Genomic DNA, 15,583 nt, shown 5'->3' with positions numbered 1-15,583 from the left:
GTTAGACTGTAAGCATTCAATAGATGTTACCACTTATTATTAAGAAGTCAGAGTGATATCACCTAGTTTGTAGCTTCAAATAACATGCTCACGCACAGACACAAACCTGTCAGTTATTTAAATAAAAAAGAAAACATTAATCAGCAAAGTAAATTTTAATTATATCAGCTAATGGCATAATTTGGATCAGTTGGGAAAATGAGTTTACTTCACAAACTATTTCTAAATTTGTTCCTCATAAAACAGTAGGACCTCTTTAGGTACATATATTTAAAGGTTATACATTAAAAACATACAATGTATAACCATGTAGTTTACTTAACTTCTGCTTTTTAAAATTATTATTCAAAGTGATTTTTAGTTTAGGGAGACTGTGAATGGTGTTTCTTAGGGAAATCAATAACTGTTTGTTCAGTCCCTTGAGAACACTGGGTCATAGCCACTACCAGTGTCTAGGCATTTGGGAATTATTTAGGGAAAAGACAGGGGCTCTGAAATATCTTCAAGTATGAGAAGGGCATGTAGAAAAAATTAATCATAAATGGGTCATTCAAATTAAAAGTGTATTCTTCAACAGTTCCTTAAAAACAAATGCCTCATTAATCTGGAACATACTGACTTGAGAACACAAGTAAAGTCAAAGAGAGTAATGACTGACATGATGTGGAACACAACATGCTGTGTGTTCCCATCTCAAAAGCTTTGAAAGAACAGACTCCACAAAAGGTCACTAGATACAGTGAACTGAACAGAAAGCCCAGAGTCACCCAGTGATGCAAAGGTAAATTTTTAAAATCCAGATAACAGAAAAAACATTGTGCACCAGCAGCACTGAAACTTCTTCCATCTGTAAATTCTGAGTACATTCCATTTATTTTAGGATGAAAATAAGCCTAAACCCATGACTTAAAAGATCAAAATAAAAAACACAGATACATATACATATATACAAAAAGTATTTAAAATTAAAAGAAACTTATTATTCTTCTCACTAACCCCCTTCCCCATTTCCCAAGTTCTAGTTAAATAAGTGAATAGAAACTAAGTATCACCACAAAAAGCTTTGAAGACTATTCTAACAATATGGGGTGTGGATTTTCTTTGGACCACGCTAAAGCTGCGTTCTTAAAGGGGCACTTAGTAAATAATACATGTGCATGAAAGGTCACATACATAATTTTTTAAAAAACAGTTCAGATATTAAACATCCATATGAGCATGACTAAGCAGTTTTTTAAAGATTACATCTTGCTTTGGAATAGCTGTTTACACATATCATATATTTGGAAAAGCTTCAGAAATTCATCTTCCAGAAGACATGTTCCATGAAAAAAGGGATTTTTTTCTTGTCCCAGTCACTAGTATATCCCCAGAAGAGTGCTTAGGATGTAATAGATGCTCCATATGTATTTAATTAATAAATAACTTCAGCAATGACCAAAACCATAATTAGGATGTACATGTTGTGATTTGTAATTTTAACAATCAACCTCAGGAGTTCATACTCTAAATTGGTCTCTTACCTGTGACATTCCACACCTTCCCTGTACCCAGCATGATGTCCACAGAAATGTCTTCTCATAATGAAGAGAAAGAAAATATCCATGAAGGATTGTAGTAGTTTTAGATTAATATTACATACAAGAACTTTCCAAGTGCAATTTTCTATGGTATGGTAAAAAAAATCATGTTGATCTTTCCAAGACCAGAATAAATTCTTTAGAAGTCAGACAAAATTTGACTTAATTTTTGGAGTCAGATTTCAGATAGAATACTGTATTATCTTCACTTACAGTATACTTCTTTTCAGACTTCAAGACAAAGGAAAGAAAGTTTTTCTAGAAAGATGGAACAGTGGTACAAAAAGAAAAAAGAGAAAAGTAGCTACTTGCTACTCTAGGAAACTATAATCAGACTTTATTTTCAGAAATATTTAAACCCTATCTTTCTCAAGGCTTTAATCTTGAAAGCATGGTGACAAAGAAGAAGATGGGTAAAGAGCCAGTGCAAGAACATTTCCTATTTAGTACATGTTCACTGAGTCTGTCCTAGAATATAAATTATGATATCCTGTGCCCCCTGAGAAACAAACAATCCAGTTATAAGTACAAGATTAGCAATTGGGAAACATAATTATATACTGCCTTATATTCTTTTAAGCATTAAATTGTGTAGAAGAAATTCTAAATGGCCTAGAGCTGAGAGGTAATTCAGCACCTAGCACAGTGTCCAGCACATAGTAAATATGCAATAAATACAAGTAACTGAAAGTGTGAATAAATAAATGAACAAATGAACATTTTTAGAAAAAGTGAATCTTGTTTGGGATCCTGGAGGATGTTGTCCAACACTTGGTTGGCATCTTCCACAAGTGACATTTCAGTTTTCACTCCGTCTCATGCACATGATAGGAACTGTATTGAGTTGGTGTAGAAAAGATGGAAAGGTAAAAAACCCAATCATCCAATAATAATATTGTTGGTCTTGGAGGCTCAAACTGCAGTGACTCACATGTGCTGGGCAATCAGATTCTCCTTCTTAGGAATTAATTCTAAGAGACTCAGAGGGTTGTGACAAATTGCACTGGAGCCTGTGGCCATCCAAGATCAAGGCCAAGGCAGCCATCTGAGGCCCTGTGGAAAATAAGCAGAAGCCAACTGGGATAAAAACAGGTTAAGAAATTCAGAAAAACATGGTCCTTGAAAGAGAGATAACTTGAGGGGGGAGGAATCTATTCTGAGGGAAGAGCTGATTTAGTCTTATAACTTCAGTGTTCAGTTTTATCCAGATTCCAGTGAGACATCACTTAAACTACTTTGAGCCAATTTCTATTCCTTACAACTAGAAGAGTCCAATTCAAACACTAACCTTTCAATAATTTACTATTTTTCCCATTGTAATTTGTCTATCCTTAGCTTTAAATAATATAGATATTGGCTTAGAAATTATGCTAAGAGATTTCACATTCATTCATAGGATTTTTGCAGTAATTCCAAGAGGAAAGAGCAATTCATTGTACTTGTGAGTTTCTATTCCATTCAGATAAGCATGTAAGAATACTATCTATAACTCTGAAGAGAATGTTTTGGGCTACCAATGGAAACATTTACTGAAGCAAAATATTTCATCAGTCTTACAGAGCTTTTGTATGGATTTTGCAAATGTAGCATTTATGCAAGGCCCAAACCCCATTGGAAAGTTCTAAAAAGAATTAGTTACCCAGCTGTTCATGTTCACAATGCAAGGACAAGGTTGAACAGAATTTTATAGCACATAGTTGATCAAACTGCCCAGCGTTTTTGTTTGTTTTTTTTTTCAGTGCTTTGTTAAAACAACTTAGGGGCTTCACTGTTTGAAAGTTAACCCCTGGTATGTGTTTGGCTATTGGGTAGTTTGTATTTTTTTTTTTTTTTGCCCCTGGCCACAGTGTTTAATTTGCACATCCAGGTCACCCAAATGACCTCAATGATCTGAAACTGTTTGCTGTGGAACACTCAGACTTTCATCCCAAAAGTACTTGGAATTAGACCTAGCAAGATGAAGCAACTGCGGAAGAAGCCCCCCCGCAACCCACTGTCAGTGGCTTACCATACTTGGTTTCTGGAGAGTCTCATTAAGAAAAGGCAACAGGTTACATATTCAATGAAGAGACAGACCCTAGAGTCCTTACTTGCATGCAGCGTGTCTGGGTAGGAACTAAAGGCTCCTGAGACTGTGACCTATGAACAGTTATGCTTAAGAGAGGACGTGAAATTGTAAGGAATATTTGGGTGACCTCATCACTTATAGAATACAGAAGGTTGGTAATTTTGTTCATGGAATGCTTATTCTGTTAAGACTTAGCAAAACAGCTTGAAAAGTAGGTTAGAAGCCAAGATGGCGGCATGAGTAGAGCAGCGGAAATCTCCTCCCAAAACCATATATATTTTTGAAAATACAACAAATACAACTATTCCTAAAAGAGAGACCAGAAGACACAGGACAACAGCCAGACTACATCTACACCTGCAAGAACACAGCACCTCACGAAGGGGGTAGGACACAAGCTGCAGCCTGGTGGGACATGAGTGCCCCTCACCCCAGCTCCTGGCACGAGGAGAGGAGTCGGAGCAGGGAGGGAGAGGGAGCCCAGGACTGCTAAACACCCAGCCCTAGTCATCCACACCAGGAACACAGACACACAGTGCATAGGGTGCTGGATAATAGGGAAATGGAACCTGGGACAAAAGAAAAGTGAGTGCCCTTTGAAAGTCTTAAGTGACAGGGATCCCACAGCTGGATGGAAGTGCCCTAGCACACTCAGCCCAGCAGCTGGGAATCATTGGAAACTCTGGGAACCCTAACCTCCAGGGTGGCAGTGCAGCTCGGAGGCCCCTTGCGGTGATAAACAGCCTCCCGCCTGTTCCCCCTCCGGCACAGCTCTGCCATAGTGGAGCAGCAGCATGAGGCCAGCCATACCCACAACAGCAGGGAAGAGCTTCTTTCACAGTGGCCGGGCAAGAGTCACAGATCCCGTCTGCACGCAGCTGCCCAGCACAAGCCATTAGGGGTCGCTGTTCTCCCAGGAGAGGAAGGTCACAAACTAGCAAGAAGGGACGTTCTCCTAGCCGACACACACACCAGCTTCCCACAACTACCTCTATCGCCATGAAAAGGCAGAAGAATTTGATCCAGACCAAAATCACAGAGACAACCTCTGAGAAGGAACTTGGAGAGATAGACCGAACCAATCTTCCTGAAAAAGAATTCAAAATAAAGGTCATACCATGCTGATGGAGCTGCAGAGAAAAATACAGGAGCTAATGGACAAAGTAGGGAGGGAGAATATAGAAATAAAACAATCTCTGGAAGGATTTAAAAGCAGAATGGATGAGATGCAAGAGCCATTGATGGAATAGAAACCAGAGAACAGGAATGCATAGAAGCTGACACAGAGAGAGATAAAAAGATCTCCAGGAATGAAACAATATTAAGAGAACTGCGTGACCAATCCAAAAGGAACAATATCAGCATTATAAGAGCACCAGAAGAAGAACAGAGAGAAAAAGGGATAGAAAGAGTATTTGAAGAAATAATTGCTGAAAACTCCCCCAAACTCAGGGAGGTAATAATCCCTCAGACCACAGAAGTACACAGAACTCCCAACAGAAGGGACCCAAAGAGGACAACACCAAGACACATAATAATTAAAATGGCAATGATCAAGGACAAAGACAGAGTTTAAAAGGCAGCTAGAGAGAGAAAAAGGTGACCTACAAAGGAAAACCCATCAGGCTACCATCAGACTTCTCAACAGAAACCTTCCAGGCCAGAAGAGAATGGCATGATATATTTAATGCAATGAAACAGAAGAGCCTTGAACCAAGGATACTGTATCCAGCAAGATTATCATTTAAATATGAAGGAGGGATTAAACAATTCCCAGACAAGCAAAAGTTGAGGGAATTTGCTTCCCACAAACCACCTCTACAGGGTATTTTAGAGGGACTGTTCTAGACGGGAGCACTCCTAAAGCAAAACAGATGTCACCAGAGAAAATAAAATCACAGCAAAGAAAGCAGACCAAACAAATACTAATAAAGGCAAAAAATAAAATCAACTACCCACTAAAAGCAGTTAAAGGAAACATGAAAGAGCACAGAATAAAACAACCAACATATAAAGAATGGAGGAGGAGGAATAAGAAGGGAGAGAAGAAAAGAATCTCCAGACAGTGTATATAACAGCTCAATAACCAAGCTAAGTTAGGCAGTAGGACACTAAAGAAGCTAACCTTGAACCTTTGGTAACCACGAATCTAAAGCCTGCAATGGAAATAAGTGCATATCTTTCAATAGTCACCCTAAATGTAAATGGACTGAATGCACCAATCAAAAGACACAGAGTAACAGAATGGATAAAAAAGCAAGACCCATCTATATGCTGCTTACAAGAGACCCACCTCAAACCCAAAGACATGCACAGACTAAAAGTCAAGAGATGGAAAAAGATATTCCATGAAAACAACAGGGAGAAAAAAGCAGCTGTTGCAGTACTAGTATCAGACAAAATAGACTTCAAAACAAAGAAAGTAACAAGAGATAAAGAAGGACATTAGAAAACGATAACGGGTTCAGACCAACAAGAGGATATAACCATTATAAATATATTTGCACCCAACACAGGAGCACCAGCGTATGTGAAACAAATACTAACAGAACTAAAGGAGGAAATAGAATGCAATGCATTCATTTTAGGAGACTTCAACACACCACTCACTCCAAAGGATAGATCCACCAGACAGAAAATAATTAAAGGCACAGAAGCACTGAACAACACACTAGAACAGATGGATCTAACAGACATCTACAGAACTCTACATCCAAAAGCAACAGGATACACATTCTTCTCAAGTGCACATGGAACATTCTCCAGAATAGACCACATACTAGGCCACAAAAAGAGGCTCAGTAAATTCAAAAAGATTGAAATCCTTCCAACCAACTTTTCAGACCACAAAGGTATAAAACTAGAAATAAATTGTACAAAGAAAGCTAAAAGGTTCACAAACACATGGAGGCTTAACAACATGCTCCTAAATAATCAATGGATCAATGAACAAATTAAAATAGAGATCAAGCAATATATGGAAACAAATGACAACAACAACAAAAAGCCCAACTTTGGCGGGACGCAGCGAAAGCAGTCTTAAGAGGAAAGTATATAGCAATCCAGGCATATTTAAAGAAGAAACAACAAGCCCAAATGAATACTCTAATGTCACAATTATCAAAATTGGAAAAAGAAGAGCAAATGAGGCCTAAAGTCAGCAGAAAGAGGGACATAATAAAGATCAGAGAAGAAATAAATAAAATTGAGAATAAAACAATAGAAAAAAACAATGAAACCAAGAGCTGGTTGTTTGAGAAAATTAACAAAATAGATAAGCCTCAAGCCAGACTTATTAAGAGAAAAAGAGAGTCAACACACATCAACAGAATCACAAACGAGAAAGGAAAAATCATGACGGACCCCACAGAAATACAAAGAATTATTAGAGAATACAATGAAAACCTACATGCTAACAAGCTGGGAGACCTAGGAGAAATGAACTACTTCCTAGAAAAATACAACCTCCCAAGACCAAGGAAGAAACAGAAAATCTAAACAAACCAATTACCAGCAAAGAAATTGAATCAGTAATCAAAAAACCACCCAAGAACAAAACTCCCGGGCCAGATGGATTTACCTCAGAATTTTATCAGACATACACAGAAGACATAATACCCATTCTCCTTAAAGTTTTCCAAAAAATAGAAGAAGAGGGAATACTCCAAAACTCATTCTATGAAGCCAACATCACCCTAATACCAAAACCAGGCAAAGAACCCACCAATAAAGAAAATTAGAGACCAATATCCCTGATGAACATAGATGCAAAAATACTCAACAAAATATTAGCAAACCGAGTTCAAAAATATATCAAAAGTATCATACAGCATGACCAAGTGGGATTCATCCCAGGGATGCAAGGATGATACAACATTCGAAAATCCATCAACATCATCCACCACATAAACAAAAAGAGAGACAAAAATCACATGATCATCTCCATAGATGCTGAAAAAGCATTCAGCAAAATTCAACATCCATTCTTAATAAAAACTCTCAACAAAATGGGTATAGAGGGCAAGTACCTCAACATAATAAAGTCCATATATGATAAACCCACAGTTAGCATCATACTGAACAGCGAGAAGCTGAAAGCTTTTCCTCTGTGATTGGGAACAAGACAGGGATGCCCACTCTCCCCACTGTTATTCAGCATAGTACTGGAGGTCCTAGCCATGGCAATTAGACAAAACAAAGAAATACAAGGAATCCAGATTGGTAAAGAAGAAGTTAAACTGTCACTATTTGCAGATGACATAATATTATACATAGAAAACCTAAACATTCCACTCCAAAAATACTAGAACTGATATCGGAATACAGCAAAGTTGCAGGATACAAAATTAACACACAGAAATATGTGGCTTTTCTATACACTAACAATGAACTAATAGAAAGAGAAATCAGGAAAACAATTCCATTCACAGTAGCATTAAAAAGAATAAAATATCTAGGAATAAACCTAACCAAGGAAGTGAAAGACCTATACCCTGAAAACTATAAGGCACTCTTAAGAGAAATTAAAGAGGACACTAACAAATGGAAACTCATCCCATGCTCTTGGCTAGGAAGAATTAATATCGTCAAAATGGCCATCCTGACCAAAGCAATATACAGATTTGAGGCAATCCCTATCAAATTACCAACAACATTCTTCAACGAACTGGAACAAATAGTCCAAAAATTCATATGGAAACACCAAAGACCCCGATTAGCCAAAGCAATCCTGAGAAGGAAGAATAAAGTATGGGGGAATCTTGCTCCCCAACTTCAAGCTCTACTACAAAGTCACAATAATCAAAGACAATTTGGTACTGGCACAAAAACAGAGCCACAGACCAGTGGAACAGAATAGAGACCCCAGACATTAACCCAAACATATATGGTCAATTAATATATGATAAAGGAACCATGGACATACAGTGGGGAAATGACAGTCTCTTCAACAGATGGTGTTGGCAAAACTGGACAGCTACATGTAAGAGAATGAAACTGGATCACTGTCTAACCCCATACACAAAAGTAAATTAGAAATGAATCAAAGACCTTAATATAAGTCATGAAACCATAAAACTCTTAGAAAAAACATAGGTAGAAATCTCTTGGACATAAACATGAGTGACTTCTTCATGAACATATCTCCCCAGGCAAGGGAAACAAAGGCAAAACTGAACAAGTAGGACTATATCAAGCTGAAAAGCTTCTGTACAGCAAAGGACACCATCAATAGAACAAAAAGGTACCCTACAGTATGCAAGAATATATTCATAAATGACAAATCTGATAAAGGATTGACATCCAAAATATATAAAGAGCTCATACACCTCAACAAACAAAAAGCAAATAATCCAATTAAAAAATGGGCAGAGAAGCTGAACAGACAGTTCTCCAAAGAAGAAATTCAGATGGCCAACAGACACATGAAAAGATGCTCCACATCACTAGACATCAGAGAAATGCAAATTAAAACCACAATGAAATAACACCTCACACCAGTAAGGATCGCTACCATCCAAAAGACAAACAACAACAAATGTTGGCGAGGTTGTGGAGAAAGGGGAACCCTCCTACACTGCTGGGGTGAATGTAAATTAGTTCAACCATTGTGGAAAGCAGTATGGAGGTTCCTCAAAAAGCTCAAAATAGAAATATCATTTGACCCAGGAGTTCCACTTTTAGGAATTTACACTAAGAATGCAGCAGCCCAGTTTGAAAAAGACAGATGCACCCCTATGTTTATTGCAACACTATTTACAATAGCCAAGAAATGGAAGCAACCTAATTGTCCATTAGTAGATGAATGGATAAAGAAGATCTGGTACATATACACAATGGAATATTATTCAGCCATAAGAAGAAAACAAATCCTACCATTTCCAACAACATGGATGGAGCTAGAGGGTATTATGCTCAGTGAAATAAGCCAAGTGGAGAAAGACAATTACCAAATGATTTCACTCAACTGTGGAGTATAAGAACGAAAGAAAAACTGAAGGAACAAAACAGCAGCAGAATCACAGAACCCAAGAATGGACAAGCAGTTACCAAAGGGAAAGGGACTGGGGAGGATGGGTGGTAAGGGAGGGATAAGGGTGGGGAAAAAAAGAAAGCGGGAATTACGATTAGCATGTACAATGTGGGGGGGTGGCATGTGGAGGGCTTTGCAACACAGAGAAGACAAGTAGTGATTCTATAGCATCTTAACTATGCTGATGGAAAGTAACTGTAATGGGGTGTGTGGTGGGGGGACTTGGTGAAGGGGTAGGTTAGTAAACATACTGTTCTTCATGTAATTATAGATTAATGATAACAAAATAAATAAATAAATAATAAAAAAAGAATTACTTGTTACTTCTTATTACCCATGCCGTCAAGGGAAGGCATAAAAAAAAAAAAAGAAGACTGCAAACAATCCACCCCCAAAGGTAAGGCAAATGGAGATGTTCATGCTATAGTCGAAAAGGATACCTATTACTTGCTTAATAATTTTTTGTATAGACAGAATCCAAATCATGTCCATGATTTTCCATACAGCACATCACATTTGGCCCAGAGAAAAGAATCAGATTTGGCCCAGAAAAAAAATTTTTTTAAGTTACAAAAGAAAAATTGAAAATTTTCAGAACTATTAAAAGGATTATTTCTGGAAATTCCAATACAATTCCAAACTGAGACTAATGGATGCACCACATATTTCTAGCTGCAAATCATATGTCACTGGAAATAAAGGAGATTTTGAAAAGCATGTTCCCTTATCTTAGATATTTGTATATTGACAGATTTCCAGTTTGATCTTTTTTTCCCCCCATGTAATGGACCCAAATTCTCTTCCTCTTTCTTTATTTATGAAACTCCAAGATCCTCAGGTCTTGGTCTATAACTGACAGGAAGGCACATTAATATCTGCACATAAAACTACAGGCTTCTCTGCTACCTGCTTGTAAAGATTCTTAGGCAGACTTTCCTACCACCCAAGAAATTCTGGCACTTTTCCAGTGACTTGAAAGTTGGGAAGTCAGCTGGTTGTGCCAATTTTTTGTTGTGGCTTTTTGCCACAGTCCTTTGGAGCATCAGCATGTCTGCCTGTCTTAGGCTGCTGATCCTTAAGGAGAATGAATACCTTATCCAACAAGCTTCTGGTGTCCCCAGTGCTGCACTGTGTGCCATCATGGCACCATCTTTCCTTCAGTCCTCCCTGAAAGGCAGAAATGGGGTAAAGATTTCTAATTCCTGAATTCACAGGGCTCAGAACTCTTCATTGCCCCCACTCCGGACAGCAATGAGGTAATACATTATCCTCTGTATTTCTTTCATTCTCATCTCTCAAAGCCTTCTCAGGTCTTCAGACACAAAACTTCCTCCTTTCTCCCCTCTCCTTGCTTCTCCAAATGCAAATCAGACATGCAAATACATACCTACGAGGATTGCTGAATCCAAAAAGCTGTTCTCAGTGTAGGCTAAGAAAAGACCACAATCTACATTTACATTTGCTCCTTTGGGACACCAGACTACAATAGTTAATAAAGATGAAATGCAGTCACCTTTATATCTTAGTCTTTTGTATTTTCATTAAGACTATCATAGTTCTTCCAAGCTTGCCAAAATATTTGAATAGAAATGTGCTGAACCAGGGGCAAAACTTTGTGCTGGCTAGGTAAAATGACAAGTGATATTGTTCCCAGGAAATAATGGCAAACAGAAAGATTTTCCATCTTGTCAAACAGATGGAATAGGAATGGATAGAAAGAGAGAAACAGTAGAATAAACACCAGTTGTGAACTCCACTGAGAGAATTAATAAGTGTTATACATTAAAGAGATTGGCTGAAGTGGTTTATTACTACAACAGGAGATAATCTGTTTTACTAGTGTAATTTTATGTCATCTGATATTATGCATGGCATATAGAGTACAAGGAACTTGGAGTAGAAAAAATGAGTTTTCAACAGAAATGCTGAGTTGGTTCACTGATTCCAGGTGTGCTACCAAATAGTGAGATGACCCAGGGGTGATCCAGGACAAGTAGTGACTCTATTAACAACTAGCAAAGTGGGAGCTAAAACAGAAGAAAAGGAAATAGATGCTTGAATGGAAGGTCACAATAGTTGAAAAGGAAGAATACGTATTAGAAAATGATGATTCTCTTGCCAGAAAGAAAAACTTAATATATATATATATATATATATATATATATATATATATATGCTCTATAAATGGTCAATTAGAGCAAAGAGGAAAGTAGTTTTAAAACTACGTAATTAAAAAATATTTAATTATTTCAAAATAGAGATGAATATCTACACTGAATGCAAAAATCTTCTGAGTCCTGTTTTTCACCATGTTGGAGCTGTGAGACTTATGATTTTCAGAAGAAAAGTTCTGATCAAGTGAACAGAGATATGATTGATATCTTAAACATGGACTGGATCATCAGGTTCTACTGCTTTCATGGAGTCTGAATTGGTGCCATCCTCTTTTTTGGAGTCAGTACCTAAGGATATTTCCAAGACATCACAATATTGTGTTGGCCTACTTACAAAAGAGAAAGTGTCCTTCCTAAATTCCATGCATGTGTGTGCGTGCAAACATACTTGTTGGTGGGGTAAGAGGCAGCCTTTTCTCTGTAAACATTCCAAGAAAGAAACGCCACTACTAGCAAAATTATGAGGCATAAACTGGGCATGACTTTTAAAAAGTCCGAATTCACACGTCAAGTGTGTGTTGTTGCTTTTAAAGGATGGAGGGGACCACATGCTTACTCTCGGAGGGCTGCCATCGCTTCTAACATCGTTTTAGTTTCTTTTTGAAGAGGGCCCTCATTTTTTGTGCCACACTTTTTTGAATGTCCATGTGGTAATGTAGTGAGTATAAATATGATTTAGAAATGACCAAAAGTAAATCAGAAGTAAATCTTAAGAACAAGGAAATACTTAAATCTTGGAATATCATTAAAAAAGGTAAGATGAACATTGGAAAAGCTTTGTCTGGATGTATCCTGAGGGTTTTATTTTTATTTTTTTTACCTTTTATAAGCTACTAATTTTGCTATACCTCATACTTTCAAGTGTTTTTGAGATGATTTTGCTGCCTTCATTTTCAAAATTAGTAACATCCTGAATTGGGCTTCTAATGAAGAGAATGGGTTAATGTCTGTTTGTGTGTTTCATTAGAGGGCAAAAGCAGAGAATTTACAAAATTAAATCATTTACATTTAGCAGGAAAAAAAATTTTGCTCCAGATATAGTTTAATCTGCCATTAATAACGAAGTAAAATACTTGCAACTACTCAAACGTACAATTCTTTAAAGATTCATCAAAATATGTGATTTCTTTTAGCTAATTCTTTCCATCTTCTACAAAAAGGTCCACTCTGCAAGATAGTTTGGCAGGAATTTTAATAATGTTTATAGTACCACATTATTTGATTAAAGATTTTTTCCTCTTGAAAATATTGTTTTATAACCACTCCTAGGCTATTCAGTTGTAACTATTAGTATTTGTACATTTTTTCCCCTAGGATCTGTATGGGAACTTATTTACACCAAATGCAGTAAAATAATGTTTGCTTTAAATTTTAGAACTTGAATTTGACATAATAGAACCATTCTATTAGCCTTTAAATTATACCAACTCAGCCAATCTTAATTATGCAAAATATTTCTCCTACCACAGTGCTCATTGGCAGACTGCTGACTTGGGTGTTTTGTAGCTTCTGAAATAATTATTCAAATATATTAGGTTGTAGAATGTGGGTCACAAATCCTTAAAGCCTAGAGAGGCTGTAGGAGGTACATTCCACTGTCTTTCAGGTTTACCATGGTCCAGCTGGAGTCTTAAGTCTTTCCTTACTATTTAATTTGTTTTTTTTAAAATAGAGAGGATGTGTTTCAGAAGCCAAACCATATCAAAGTCAAAAGTGGTGGGAGTACTACAGCTGGAATACAGTGGACATGTGCAGGGCAGTAAGGGGACAAAGGCAGCACAGAAAGAGACATGGCTGCAGTAAGGCGGGGGACTTTGGGTGAAGGTCTCTTTCTTTCAGAATTGTATTTAATGTAGTTATTTTGCCAAAAGACAAAAGAGGGAATCATTTCTCTAAGACACAGTCTCCTTTGCAGGGTTGCTTCACTTCAGCATTATTGGCATTTTGAGCCAAATAATTTTTGGTTTGGGGTGGGGTGGGTGCATGCTGAGCATTATAAAATGTTTAGCAATATCCCTGGCCTTCAACCAGCAGATGCTATTAACGTCCTTACCCCTACTTGTGATTGCCAAAAATGATTCCAGACACAGCTAAGTACACCCTAGAGACAAAAATCTTCCCTCAGTACCACTCCTGAGTTTAGAACCATTGCTTTAGAATGACCATTTCCATATTCTAAATAAGTTTCTGACAGTAAGTTACAGAAGAGGTTACATCTGGTCATGGACTGCTCATTTAAGTTTAGTGTTTTACTATAAGTAGTTTAGGATTAAGGAAATATATCCTAATCCATGTAATAAATTTCTTATCAACTGTGTTCCTAAATTCTTGTATTTTTTTGAAAACTGTGAACCTTTGTTCCTGCAGTTGCTCCAAATGTTCACAACAAGAAAAGTGTACTGGTTATAGACAATAAAATTTTTAATATGGCTAAATAAAGCACATACTAACATTATAAAGTGTACCTCAAATATTTGCAACATTTCAAGGCAACAAAGTTGCTGTAGAATAAGTGGGTCAGAACCATCATCAGTAAAGAAGTATCTCAAATACCTTTGGATTGTTAGAGGCCAGGCCAAAGCAAGCAAAACTTGTTAGATTTGCGAGGCAGTCCCTCCAGGCAGCTACAGTACCACTGGTCAGGTGGCATTTGCAAGTGACATAGGTCTGAGTTAACTGAGTGAGCACCTAGTAAGACTTCAAATACCCTGAGAACAAGCCCAATTCTGTATGTTATGCTAACAGAAGTTTCAGGTCTATTCTTGCCCAGCCTTGGGATTTTAGTAGGCAAGCAACAAAAGAGGAACTTCAAATTTCACTCTGAGAAGTATCAGGTTTTATAGAACATAAAACAAACTCTGGAGCAAAGCAAACCTTGAATAATAAACAAACTGACAGAAAGTGAATAAAGGAGCTCAGAGTTGCCTTCCAATTTCCTTGGCAACCAGATAAGCAAGCAGAAAGCATCAACGAGTTTAAAAACTCACTACACACACACCTGATGCTCACAAATACCTGACTAATAGAGATGATAATCATACTGAGTGACAAAGTACAGAGAAGCTCACTCTGGCTTTGCAAGTACAAAACCAGTTATTCTACTCTTGACATTTTAATAAGTACAGCCTTCCACATATAACAAATGCCACAGGAACTGTGTGAAAGTTTGCAGTGTCTGGGGAGGGGGAAACTAGCCAATTACCACAAATCACCTAAATTTGTGATCCCTGACAAAATCCAACCTCCAGAGACGATAGCAAAAGGGGAGCACTGCTTTATCAAAGGTTAGAAATATGGGAATATGGTGCATGTGAATGCAAGCTATGTGACACATGTTGGCTTTTACATTCCAGCTGCTTCTAGTTACCTGTAAGAGGCTGGGCATCGCACCGACTAGAAAAGCACAGGGAAACTTAAGATGTTCCATCTGAATCACAGTCACAAATATTTGCGACTGAGGTATGGAAACTTTCTCAGGGTTCCAATACTTCTTTTCCAAATAGTATTTATTTTCAGGTGGCATCACTCTTTTTTACTAACTATTCTAGGGTGCAGCATATTTTGTAACCACCTAAGAGCACAATGACCCGAAGCTGAACATTATAAATAGCTATAATCACACACATCAAAAAGTTGAAAGTAAGAGTGGGCTGAAAAGAAAAAGTAGGAGTCAGAGAGACACAGAAAGAGAGAGAGAGAAAGGAGATAGGATAAAACAATAAAATGAGAC

At 37.4% G+C, this 15,583-nt stretch overlaps 1 protein-coding gene across 2 annotated transcripts in view; it reads right to left on the bottom strand.

Moving 5' to 3' along the window:
• The window catches only part of SAMSN1 (SAM domain, SH3 domain and nuclear localization signals 1), a 419,991-nt gene that overhangs the window by 323,786 nt on the left and 80,622 nt on the right, over positions 1-15,583 (bottom strand). Inside the window, exon 2 of one of the 2 annotated variants that reach the window (XM_036881471.2) lies at positions 10,772-10,846. The exons of the other annotated variant lie outside the window; for it this stretch is intronic. The gene's annotated coding sequence lies outside the window, so the exon portion shown is untranslated. The remainder of the gene's footprint in view (positions 1-10,771; positions 10,847-15,583) is intronic. 2 annotated transcript variants of the gene reach the window in all.

Source organism: Manis pentadactyla, chromosome 1 (genome assembly GCF_030020395.1).
Source record: "Manis pentadactyla isolate mManPen7 chromosome 1, mManPen7.hap1, whole genome shotgun sequence".
Classification (NCBI taxonomy): Eukaryota; Metazoa; Chordata; class Mammalia; order Pholidota; family Manidae; genus Manis; species Manis pentadactyla.
This window is presented reverse-complemented; position numbering and strand designations above follow the sequence as displayed.